The sequence below is a fragment of the Microcaecilia unicolor genome, chromosome 2 (genome assembly GCF_901765095.1).
Source record: "Microcaecilia unicolor chromosome 2, aMicUni1.1, whole genome shotgun sequence".
NCBI lineage: Eukaryota > Metazoa > Chordata > Amphibia > Gymnophiona > Siphonopidae > Microcaecilia > Microcaecilia unicolor.
The window spans coordinates 544,249,733-544,263,052 of record NC_044032.1 but is presented as its reverse complement, the minus strand read 5'-3'; the positions used below and the strand labels follow the sequence as shown (position 1 = coordinate 544,263,052).

The window sequence follows — 13,320 nt, the reverse complement described above, 5'->3', positions numbered from 1 at the left end:
TTGGTATTTTCAAAACCAATTTTTAGACATTTTTCTATGAAGTCCATCAGAAGTGCATTCAAATCACAAGGGTGTGTGTCAGGGGTGTGTTAAGGGTGGGATCTGGATGTTCACATTTGGACATTTTTCAGCCATAATGGAACAAAACAAAAGTGTCCAGGACTAAAACTAAGATGTTTTGAGCTAGATCTGTTTTTATAACCAATAAGGCACAAAAGCGTGCCCTAAGTACCCTGTACTAAAACAACCCAACTTCACAGTAGCCCACATTGATAACTTCCTCCCTTAATCTCAAGATTCATGATCACATCTAGAAGAAACCTATAGAAACACATATTTGGACATCACACTTAAGCTTTTATTTTGAAAATTATATACATAATGGGCTAGATTCTTTGTATGTCATACAAAATGTAGGCACGTTCAAATAACGTGAGTAGTGCTATTCTATAAACTGCATCTACAGTAAGACACGATTTATAGAATAGCAATTAGGCCGGGGAACGTGTACAAATCTTTTTTTAAACCCTGCTATGCTAATTGCTTTTAACACATTCTCTGGAAACAAATTCCAGAGTTTAATAACACATTCAGTGAAGAAATATTTTCTTTGATTTGTTTTCAATTTACTACTTAGTTGCTTCATTGTATGATGGTATGCATGGAATCATCCTGATGTATATGTGAACTAATGGTTAGATAATAGCTTTTTATGTTTCATTATTTTACTTTTGCTGAATCAATAAAAGTGCTGTTCCAAATTTAAGGTGTGAAACCATTATGTACATGAAAGGAGAGCAAAAAGCGTCTATGTTCTGTAGGCAGACATTGTTCCTGTAGAAATCAGTCTCTGGAAAACCTTTCCTTTAATATAAAGTTAAAGGCCTCTCAAATTGATGTTCTGCCAGTAACTTACATGCCATGCTCTCCACTTTCTTTCTTGTCTCTTATCAGCTAGGTTGAGTGTAGCTGTGAAATAGACCAGAAGGTGAAACAAGAAAGAAAGCTGAAACAAGCCACAGCATAAAAAGGGAAGATGTAATGCCTGTTCATCACCGCTTGCCTCCTGAAACCACAAACACTCACATTCCTTTTAAGATGGTAATGCTTGTCCTCATAATGTTTGTGGAATGTTATCACCAGAAATATAGATTCCTGTGTTCTGTCTCCAGCTATTGACTGGAATGTCGAGATTGCCAGTCGATCATCTGTCCTACTGCTGACCACACTCAGAAATGGGCTTTTCAGTACAGATGCCTGCCTCTGTTTTATTATGAGCCTAAGGTGCCTGTAGAGTAAACCACGATAAATTGGGAAGGTTTCTCTGGGTAAGCTTCTCAATTCACCACATGCAGTAAACAGTGAGGTGAGGAAGGGCAATTCTATAACTGGGTGCTTGCATTTACGTGCACTTGTGCATGGAATTGTGTAGAATACTGTCTCTTTTGCGGGTAGGTGTACTCTTTCACATGTAAGTGACAACTAAGCACTATTCTGTAAGGGTTCATGTAAGTGGCATGGGGCAAATTCTATATATGGTGCTGACAAAAGTGCTATTCTATAAGTCATGCTTAAAGTTAGGCATGGCTTATAGAATAGCACTTATGCCTGGGAATTGTGATGCAAATGTATGTGCCTAAGGGATCCTTTTACAAAGGCGTGCTAGCGGTTTTAGTGTGCACTAATGATTAGTGCATGCTAAATGTTAGAGACACCCATATATTTAAGCGCATGCTTATTTTTAGCACGCCTTTACTACTACTGCAACAAATCATTTCTACAGCGCTACCAGTTGTACACAGCGCTTCACAATAGAACATGAAGAAAGACAGTCCCTGCCCAAAAGAGCTTACAATCTAAATCAAAAAGGATCCCTAAATTTATTTATTTATTTGTTACATTTGTTACCCCACATTTTCCCACCTATTGCTTACATAGTACCGTAAAGGCGTTTGCCAATTCGGTTGATAACAAATTAGGTGTGTATCCCGCCTATTCTATAACAATGCATGTAAATATAGGAATGCTCCCATTCCACCCATGACCCTCCCATTTCCATACCCCTTTTTTTTACTCACACATAAAATTTAGGCATGGATCCTGTGTCTAAATTTATGCATATAAATTCCAATTAAATCTAATTAGTGCCAATAACTGCTTGTTAAAAAGCCAATTATTGGTGTTAATTAGCTTGTTATTTACATGGGCAGAGCATGGGGGGGAGGGGCATGGGAGGTACTGCCACTTACATGTGTCACTTACAAGAATACTCTAAGTTACATACACCCTTGCTAAATTTAGGTGCCTGCAGTTATGTTTGATCTATGGCTATAGTGTTACTGGAGGCACCTAGATTTTAGGCACCCAGTCACCAGTATTCTATAATGCAGGGGTTCTCAAACCTGGTCCTGGAGGCACCCCAGCCAGTCGGAATTTTAGGATATCCACAATGCATATTCATGTATGCACTGCCTCCACTGCTTGCAAATGTCTCTCGTGAATATTCATTGTGGATAGCCTGAAAACCTGACAGGCTGGGGTGCCTCAAGGACCAGATTTGGGAACCACCGTAATGGAATCCAGGTGCCCAGATACCATTATAGAATAGAGCAGTGTTTCCCATGGCCCAGCTAGGTTGAGGAGGCCCAGAGGAAAGCAATGAAGACCCATCATATCTGTCTCTACCACTTAGGTATAAATTGCAACTGTGACAGTCAGGTAGGCTAAATTCAACTTGAGACCTTGCAGAATTGTATTCTTGAACTGGCCAGAAGCCAGCTAATGAATGTTATGTACTAGAAGCAGGACTTATTCTCTGGGGATCCAGCCCAAAGTCAAGCAGAGTGTGCTGCCTTTCTGAGAGACAGTAGTATATGCTGTGGCTCTGCAGGAGCAGGCCATGAGAGGAGGTTCCTACATCTAAAGACTAGTTTTTTATGTTTATTTTTTCTCCTATCTGTGAACTGAACAGGATCCCCCTGGAAGGGCAAGGTCCAGGCAGTGGCGTTCTTGGGGGGGGGGGGGGGGGCGGTGGGTGCGGTCCGCCCCGGGTGCACACCGCCGGGGGGATGCTGCGCGTGCCTGTCCTCCGTTGTTCCATGCTTCTCCTCTGCCCCGGAACAGGTTACTTCCTGTTCCGGGGCAGAGAAGAAGCATCGAACAACAGAGGACAGGCGCGCGGCACCCCCCCCCCCCCCGGCGGCGTGCACCCGGTGGGGGGGGTTCCTTCGCGGAGGTGTCCTTTCGCCGGGGGGGTCCGCACTGCATTGGGGGGGCGCTGCACCCGGGGGGGTGGGGCGCATCGGCGATCCGCCCCAGGTTCCAGCCCCCACTAGGAATGCCACTGGGTCCAGGGATTATGAAAACCCAGGGCCCAGATAGGTTGAGGATGCCCAGAGGAAAGCAGCAAAGCCCAACTGCATTCACCTTAACTGCGACAGTCAGGTAGGCCAAGTCAAATTGGGACTTGCAGAACTGTATCCTTGAACCATCTGGACCTGGCCGTGAATATTATGTGCTAGAGGCAGGACTGATATCTCTGGGGATCTAGCCTAAAGTCAAACGGAATGTGCTGCCCTGCTGAGAGACAGTAGTGCATGCCGTAGCTCTGCCGGAGCAGGCCATGAGAAGTTCCTACATCTAAGTACTAGCATTTTAAGTTTATTTTCTCCCCTACCTGTGAACCTAACAGGACCTCCTACCTGGCACCTTTAATCTTATTTTTCTTCACCTTAACCTGCTCTGTGGCTCCACTTTATTCGGGTTCTGGGCCCACCCTTCTTCACATTACCATGAAGGCATGGAATGGAACTGCGAGAAGGTAAGCTTAAAAGCAACATGAGGAAATACATTTTCATGTAAAGGGTGGTGGAATGCCAGATGGATGGGTCAAAAACAGTGACAGAATTCAGAAAGACATAGATAAACACAGAGGATCCCTATATAGCAAGAGGATGGGGATCAAAGCAAAAGAAATGACTTTCACACTTCAAAAAAAAAGATATTAAGAGGTGTAACCTATACAGAACAGCAGGTACAATCCTATACAAAGGCATAGAACAGATAACCTGCTTGCTCTTCCCAGAGTGGTAGGTATAATTCCACCCACCTTGCTTGGCAGACTAGCAGGCTTATTTTCGAAAGTGATCGCCGGCCATCTTGCAAAAGCGGCGAAATCAGTGTAATCGAAAGCGGTGTTTTTTACACCATCGCCACTTTCCCGTCGCTGCGCCGACAAAAGTTCAAGGGGGCATGGCTGGCCATCTTTTTCGAAAATACAGTTCCGGCCAGCTGTTGCGCCACCGCCGAAATAGATCGCCAGCGACATTCGATTATGCCCCTCTAGATGGACCATGCTGGTCTTTATCTGCTGTATATTACTATGTCAAATCTTGAGAAACAGATGTTAAGGATATTAAGTTTCATTTGACAATATCACTGTTTAGTGGTTTAAAAAGAAGCTTGATTCTTCTAATTTTAAAACTATGATTTAGTTTAAGACAGACATTAAAAGAAGCTGCATGGATGAGTATCTGTACATAGATATAGTATAGATTGTATTCTAATTCTACATATATTTATAGAAATATGTAACAATTTCTAACTTCTAATTCAATGGGATTGCTATTGCTGATACAAGTTTTGTATGCACAGGTGCTGTTTTGAAGAGCTTAACACCAGCAAAGGTGCTGTGAAAATGAGGCCTTTTATTTATGTCAAGGATGATAGATGAACTGATGACACATAAAAAGTGACACTCTGATTAAATTGTCAAGCATTTCGCTTTGAGTTATGGCTGAGCAAGACTACTTGACTGGATGCACATGAGATCTCTGAGTTTGCTTGTTTTAAACCCTCAGATTGACAGTATGGGATAGTCCCAAACCCAGAACTACTAGAACAGTTCCTTTTTCATTTCACAAAAACACGTGGAGGGGCATAATCGAACGGGGACGCCCATCTCTGAGGACGTCCCCGCGAATGGATGGGGCATCCCGTATTATCGAAACAAAATGGGCGTCCATCTTTCATTTCGATAATACAGTCGGGGACACCCAAATCTCAACATTTAGGTCGACCTTAGAGATGGTCGACCTAAATGTTGAGATGGTCGACCTTAGAGACGGACGACCTCGGTTTTCGCCAATAATGGAAACCGAGGACGCCCATCTTAAAAATGACCAAATCCAAGCCATTTGGTCATGGGAGGAGCCAGCATTTGTAGTGAACTGGTCCGCCTGACATGCCAGGACACCAACCGGGCACCCTAGGGGGCACTGCAGTGGACTTCACAGATTGCTCACAGGTGCATAGCTCCCTTACCTTTGGTGCTGAGCCCCCAAAACCCACTCCCCACAACTGTACACCACTACCATAGCTCTTTGAGCAGGGACTGTCTTCTATGTTTGTGCAGCGCTGCGTACGCCTTGTAGCGCTATAAAAATGCTAAATAGTAGTAGTAGTAGAAGTACCATAGCCCTTAGGGATGAAGGGGGTCACCTGCATGTGGGTACTGTGGGTTTCGGGTGGGTTTTGGAGGGCTCACATTTACCACCACAAGTGGGGGGATGGGTCTGTGTCCGCCTGCCTGAAGTGCACTGCACCCACTAAAAACTGCTCCAGGAACCTGCATATTGCTGTCACGGAGCTGGGTATGACATTTGAGGCTGGCATAGAGGCTGGAAAAAAAACTATTTCAATTTTTTTTTTGGGTGGGAGGGATTTGGTGACCACTGGGGGAGTAAGGGGAAGTCATCCCTGATTTCCTCCGGTGGTCATCTGGTCAGTTCGGGCACCTTTTCAAGGCTTGGTCGCGAAAAAAAAGGGACCAAGTAAAGTCGGCCAATTGCTCGTCAGGGACGTCCTTCTTTTCTCCATTATCGGCCAAGGACGCCCATCTCTTAACCACGCCCCTGTCCCGCCTTCACTACGCTGCCAACACGCCCCCGTGAACTTTGGTCGTCCCTGCGACGGAAAGCAGTTGAGGAAGCCCAAAATCGGCTTTGGATTATGTCGATTTGGGCGACCCTGAGAGAAGGACGCCCATCTCCCAATTTGTGTCGAAAGATGGGCGCCCTTCTCTTTCGATTATGCCCCTAATAGGGCTAGATTCTATATATGACGCCTAAAAATTCCGCCCGGAAAAAAAATATGCCTAGGCCTAAATTTTATAGAATAGGGTTAAATTTGTGAACAGTATATAGAATTATGCCAAGCGCCTCTCCACGTGACCAAATCTAGTTGCGGACGTTTACACAATGTTTTACTTGGTATAAATCCCGATGCTTAAATTAGGTGCAGAGCGGGTGTATTCTATAACAACGCACATAGATTTTAGAAATGCCCACACCCTGCCCATGGCTATGCCCTCTTTTCAACTGTGTGACTTAGAATTTACACACATCACATTACAGAATACGCTTAGCAAGTTATGTGCATAAATCTTATTTAATGCCAATTAGTGCTGATAATTTCTTGTTAATATCCAATTAACAGCACTGAATAGCTAGTTTCACACATTGTTATACAATATTCTTCAATTTCCGTATGGAAATTAAGGTGCAATATAATGAATCCCCGGGATAGTACATATAATAAGCAATGGTTTATATTTCATTAAACAAAAGCTGGTTAATGTCAACTGGTCTGACGCAGTTTTGACTTGAATTATTTACAAGCCTGGAGGAAATGAATAATTTTATGTCAGACTTTAAGGAAACTCAGGCTGGAAATTCCTACGTGAGGCAGACTCTACACAATCCAGAAAACTTTTCAATTTTTGGGAACTTCAATTTGTGTTCAATCATGGGGCCTGGCTTCTGCATGAAGGTTGGGGATGTGAGGAAGGAAGTCTCAGTCATTGGTCAAGGGTTACTCTAGTTGCCAGTGTTAGTTTTCACATTAACTAGATTCCGGAGGAAGCTATACTTTGTGTTCCTTGACTGTCATGGCAGTGGCAGAAGTATTTGGAGGGAAATATAGCAAGAAGGTTAAAAAAAACCCAGGTAGTTATAAATTTAGGCTCAAAATGCTGTAGCTCAAAAGAGGCAAGCACCAATTAAGCCAGAAGTCCAATGAAGCAAGAGGTAAAAAAGGAAAGCATACAGAATAGTGGAAGATAACAAAGAATCATTCCTATATATCAAACTGGAAACAACACCTCTTCAGTATATCAGATTTTAGATTTGGAATAGATGAACTGATGCTAGATTATACCTGAATTCCTTCTAAATGGGGAGATATTTTCATATTTGGAGATGAAGCAGCATCTCTCTTTTTTTTTAATTTATAGACTTTAATTTTACATTCACATAATAAACATAAATGTGTTAGCAATATCAGCACTAAGTAATAAAGAAAACAGGTACTAGCGGAAATCTCCCCATCAACTTTGTCCACAAATATTGATCCAGATACTAGGAAAATAAGTCATAATAATAGGAAAACAGATCTTAATCAGTGAAGCAGTTAGGAGCAAACAAATACCCATATCCAAAATATAGCATTACTTAACTAGTGGATGCAACTAAGGAGACCTCACTTACTCCCTCCTTAGAAGTAATAAATTCCTGCAGTTTCCTTGGGTCAAAAAAACATAATTAATTAGATTTAGAGACACTATCCAGCTTATTTTCGAAAGAGAAAAACGCCTATAGTGCGACCTAAATCGAGAGATAGATGTTTGTCTCGCAAAGGCGCCCAAATCGGTATAATCGAAAGCCGATTTTGGGCGTTTCCAACTGCACTCCGTCGCGGGAACGAATAAAGTTGACTAGGGCATGTAGGAGGCATGGTGGAGGCGGAACTGGGGCATGGTTATCAGCCGAGGAGAGATGGGCGTCTTTAGCTGATAATCGAAAAAAAAAAAAAGGCGTTTTTACTGCGATTGTGGGTCACTTTTTTTGGACTCTTTTTTTTCACGAACAAGTCCCCAAAAAGTACTCCAACTGCCCAGATGACCACTGGAGGGAATTGGAGATGACCTCCCCGGACTCCCCCAGTGGTCACTAACCCCCTCCCACCAAAAAAACCCAACTTTAAAAACTTTTTTCCCAGCCTGTATGCCAGCCTCAAATTCCGTACCCACCTCCATGACAGCAGAATGTGTTCGATCCTGTCACAGCCTTTCCCTGGGTCAGATGTGGCTCTCGGGTGCAGTACAGGGTCACATCAGCATTGCATTGTGGTGGATGTAGGGTATTGGGCTCCGTGATTTCATTAGCTTGTGTTACAGTCTCACGATGTTGGTAGTTGGTAGGCTCTTCTCCCATGGTGCTTTTCCCCCTGCCTACTGGGTCAGAGTGTGCCCTGTTGTGTTTCCTGTTGTAGTCCATGCGGTAGTGGCCATTTTTGTAAGCCAGTTTTAGTTCCCTTTCCTGTGGTAGTTCTTCCCTTGAATGTGGCTGAAAGAGGGCATTGTACAGCATTCTGCCAGCTCTGACCTACTGCTCATCTCAGTACCAGGGAGACTCGGTGCCAGTGGGGCACAACCTCTGATCTGCAGTTAACTGTGAGTAAGGCAGCAGTGGCGTCGCGAGGGCAGCTGACACCCAAGGCGGGTCGCCGCTGCGCACCCCCCCGGGTGCAGCGCGGCACACCCTCCCCCCTCCGCGGCGCACCCTCCCCCCCCCCCCGAGAAGAACATACCTGGAAGGCGGTGAGGGGCGGGCGGGAGAGCCAATCCGCCGAGTGCATGCCGCTGGGGGGTGTCGGCGCCTCGCTGGTTCCCTGCTCTCTCTGCCCCGGAACAGGAAGTAACATGTTCCGGGGTAGAGAGAGCAAGGAACCAGCAAGGCGCCGACACCCCCCAGCGGCATGCACCCGGGGCAGACCGCCCCACCGCCCCCCCTTCCTACACCACTGAAAGGCGGGTTATTCCAATAAAGAACATTTTCGGAGAGATTAGTCTTCAGGTGTCAACTGGTGTGCCAATGTTATATAGCAGCAACCAGTCCTAGAGGCCTGCGTGTATGCAGGTCCCTGGAGCACTTTTAGTGGGTACCGCAGTGCAATCAGCCAAGTGGCCCCAGGCCCATCCCTCCCCCCACCTGTAACACTTGTGCTGGTAAATGGGAGGCCTCCAAAACCCACTGTACCCACATGTAGGTGTCCCCTTCACCCCTAAGAGCTATGGTAGTGTTGTACATTTGTGGGTAGTGGGTTTTGGGGGAGGGGGGTTGGGAGCTCAGCACCCGTCGTAAGGGAGCTATGCATGTGGGAGCTTTTTCTGAAGTCCACCGCACTGACCTAGGGTGCCCAGTTGGTGTCCTGGCATATCAGGGGGGCCAGTGTACTATGAATCGTGGCCCCTCCCACGACCAAATGGCTCGGATTAGAACGTTTTTGAGCTGGGTGTTTTTAGTTTCCATTATCGCTAAAAAAAACAAACGCCCAGCTAAAAAACGTCCATTTTTTCGAAAATTCGGTTCAGCCCGCCCCTTCATGGACCCTTTCTCGGAGATAAACGCCCATGGAGATAGGCGTTTCCATTCGATTATGCCCCTCCACACATCTACAGGGAAATTTTAACAGAAATACACCACCTAAGTTGAGAACTCTTGGTTTTAAAGCCAAGAATTCTCTCCTTTTTTGTGTGTCCCTAGCTAAATCAGGAAAAACTTGAATTTTTGATCCCCAAAAAATAGCATTTATATGACGAAAATCAAATAAGCTCTTTGAGCAGGGACTGTCTTTCTTCTATGTTTGTGCAGCGCTGCGTACGCCTTGTAGCGCTATAGAAATGCTAAATAGTAGTAGTAGTAGTAATTTCTAACTCCTTTAGGGGAGAGGTTTTGGAGTTAAAACAAACGTATCAGTTCCTGTCTGGTAAGATCAAAGTTCAAACTGTAAACCATAAATTGGCCTATTTGGCAGAAGTGTAATATCTGGGTTTTGAGCCAATTGATATCTGATGGTAGTCTTAAAACTTTTGCTCAATTACAATCAGAGTTCAGCATTCCAAATTTTTAGTTGCTACAATGGTACCAATTAAGTAATGTAATTAAATCCAAACACTGGAAGCTCCATTTTGTCATGCAAGGTTTGGAACTTAATAGCCTTGTTGAAGATCATTGCAAGTTAAACCATAGGGCTGCAGGGCTATATAAAACATTTCAGTCTTCAACTATTACTTCTTGTAGATCCACTTAGTAAGTTTGGGAATTGGATCTTAATGACTCATTATCAGATACTCATTGGTCTCAAGTTTGGTCAAGAGGTCCAATAGCTTCTTTGTCAACTGCTTTGATACAATCTCTTTACTTTATGTATCATAGAGCTCTTTGGACTCCAAGAAAGAGTAAGTTATCTGGTTCTTCAAATGTCGACCTTTGTTGGTCGTGTAAAAAATGCACAGGTACGCTAATACATTTTTTACTAGAATGTCCTAATTTAGTTATGTTTTGGTCAGATGTATGGGATAAGTTGCAGAAAAGTTTTGGTTTTCAAGCATCATTTGTACCAAAATATATAATCTGGAAGTCCATTTGTATTCCATTCTTTCTTTCAGATGATGATAAATTACTGTTTGACTTTCTTATAACTGTTGCTTTAAAATTAATTATATCACATTAGAAAGACAACTCTCAAGTGACTGTACATCTTTGGTGGAACTGGATTTTATTGTACAAGAAATATGAACAATCTGTTTATTATTCTTCAGTGGGACATTTTGCTGGTCTTAAGAAATGGAAAACTCTGGATTTTTATTTATCTTGTAATGCTTAGTTATATAGTGTTGGTTGTATACAGGACTCAGTGCTAGTTGCAATATAATGCATTTATGTAAATGTTTTGTTTGTTTTGTATATTTGTAAAATGTAATTAAAAAAAAGTTGTTCTAATAGTAGCTTCCATGCCCTCTGATGTGGTGATAGTTCTTCTATAATTATTTCACCTGGTACATTAAAGTCGTCTAAGATGCATACTTTATTTACGTCAATCATGGATAGGAATTCTAAGAATGGTGAACAGTCAGTGGTTATTTTTCCCAGTGGGCAATAGAATAAGCAGAAGGTTATCAGAGTGCATTGTATAACTAGGAATTCTGAGAATTTGCATGATTCTGCGCATAGCTTTTTGAGTGACAGTATATTTTTATAGAATATTATGACTCCCCCTCCTCATTTGTAGGAACTGCAAGACCATTCCCATTTGTATTCCTTAGGGCAACATTGTCTGACTACCACTAGGTCTGATTTTAAAAGCCATGATTCCGTAATGCAAAGCACATCAAAATTATCCTAAACAATTAGATCAAGTATCAGTACAATCTTATTGCGTACAGACCTTGCATTTATTAGGCCTACTTTAAGGTTCGAGGTTGTGTCTGCATGCATGTGCATGCTTTTCAGAGCTGGCGTGACACCAGAAGCTTTTTGACGGCAATTACACAACTTTGCGAGTGGACCATGTTGTCCTCTGTTGGAGACTACTTCAATTGGGCTACATAGGCACATCCCTGTGCCCTCTAAGCTTTATAAAAGGAGCCCTTAGATTGTGAGCCCACTAGGGACAGAGAAAGTACCTGCATATAATTTGAACACCATTGCATACATCCAGTACCACTATAGAAATGATAAGTAGTAGTACTAGTATCCTGTTGTAAGGTATTTTAAGCAGTATTAGGTGTGCATTACCACCTAACCCAGCTTAGTAAAAGGTTCCCTTAGGGCCCCTTTTACAAACACAGGTTATCATTTTTAGTGCGCGCTTAAAATTAGCATGCGCTAAATGCTAAGACACCCATTACATTCCTATGGGCATCTTAGGGCCCTGTTTACTAAGATGCATTAGTGTTTATAGCGCGTGCTAAACACTAGGGACACCCATATATTCCTATGGGTATCTTTAGTGTATAGCGTGTGCTAATGTTTAGCACTTGCTAAAAACACTAGTGCGCCCTTAGCGCTGGTTAGTAAACAGGGCCCTTAGGTCCCTGTTTACTAAGCAGCACTAGTGTTTTAGCATGTACTAAACACTAGAGTTGCCCATTTGTTCCTACAGGTGTTCAATTCTGGTTGCCGCATCTCAAAAAGGATATAGTGGAATTAAAAAACGTGCAGAGAAGGCCGACGAAAATGATAAAGGGGATGGGACAACTTCCCTATGAGGAAAGGCTAAAGTGGCTAGGGCTCTTCAGCTTGGAGAAAAGGCGGTTGAGGGGAGATATGATAGAGGTCTATAAAATAATGAGTGGAATGGAACAGGTAGATGTGAAGCATCTGTTTACGCTTTCCAAAAATACTAGGACTAGGGGGCATGTGATGAAGCTACAATGTAGTAAATTTAAAACAAATCGGAGAAAATATTTCTTCACTCAACGTGTAATTAAACTCTGGAATTCGTTGCCAAAGAATGTGGTAAAGGTGGTTAGCTTAGCGGAGTTTAAAAAAGGTTTGGCCGGCTTCCTAAAGGAAAAGTCCATAGACTGTTATTAAATGAACTTGGGGATAAGCAGTATAAAATGTTTTGTACTTTTTTGGGATTTTGCCAGGTATTTGTGACCTGGATTGGCCACTGTTGGAAACAGGATGCTGGGCTTGATGGACCTTTGGTCTTTTCCAGTATGGCAATAATTATGTACTTATGTACTTCTGTACATTAGCATTTAGTGCATACTAATAATTAGTGTGTGCTAAAAACGCTAATGTGCCCTTTGTGTTGCTTAGTAAACAGGGCTCTTAGTTTTTAGTGCATGTGAATTTTTAGCGTACACTAAAATCGCTAGAGCGCCATTATAAAAGACCCCCTTACCTCATTTATCATACTATTTATTTCATAGAAAAGTATTTTATGCAAGTTAGCCTCAGATCCTCAAATTACCAGTTATAATAATTTGACCTGCCAATGAAGGTAGCACATGAATTGTATAATCAGCGTTCACTATAAATCATGCTAAGATAGAACCAGTGATGAATAAAAGCAGCAATTTAAGTCTGAATCACCAGCCTTCCGCCAACAATCCCAAACTTACTCATACAACCTGAAACAATACAGGTTATAAGTTCCCTAAAATGTGCTTTTTATGATTTTCTCACAATTCTTGCTTATCTTGTATTGGCATCATACAAAAATAATTGTTAAAAGTACTCAGAAAAAGGATTTTTCATTCTGATTGATGCATAAGCAAGTAATTAAAGACATTCAAAAGTTTGGATTGATAAAAAGGTATAAAGATTACAGGTTTAAGGTTTGCTGAAAAAAATAACAAGCCATTTCATCTATAACACCCTTAGGTTGATTTTAAAAAATGCCAGCAATAGACAAATTGATGTTTTTTAAATAAAATGCCTAAGGTAAATTGTATCTGCTTTCCATCTG

The 13,320-nt window shown here is 42.6% G+C and overlaps 1 long non-coding RNA gene across 1 annotated transcript; it reads left to right on the top strand.

Annotated features, from left to right (window-relative positions):
* Positions 1-723: 723 nt before the first annotated feature.
* On the top strand, positions 724-4,732 carry LOC115462632. Its single transcript, XR_003940910.1, has 3 exons — positions 724-1,101; positions 3,798-3,820; positions 4,654-4,732. It is a non-coding gene; the product is annotated as an uncharacterized LOC115462632 (long non-coding RNA).
* Positions 4,733-13,320: the final 8,588 nt, after the last annotated feature.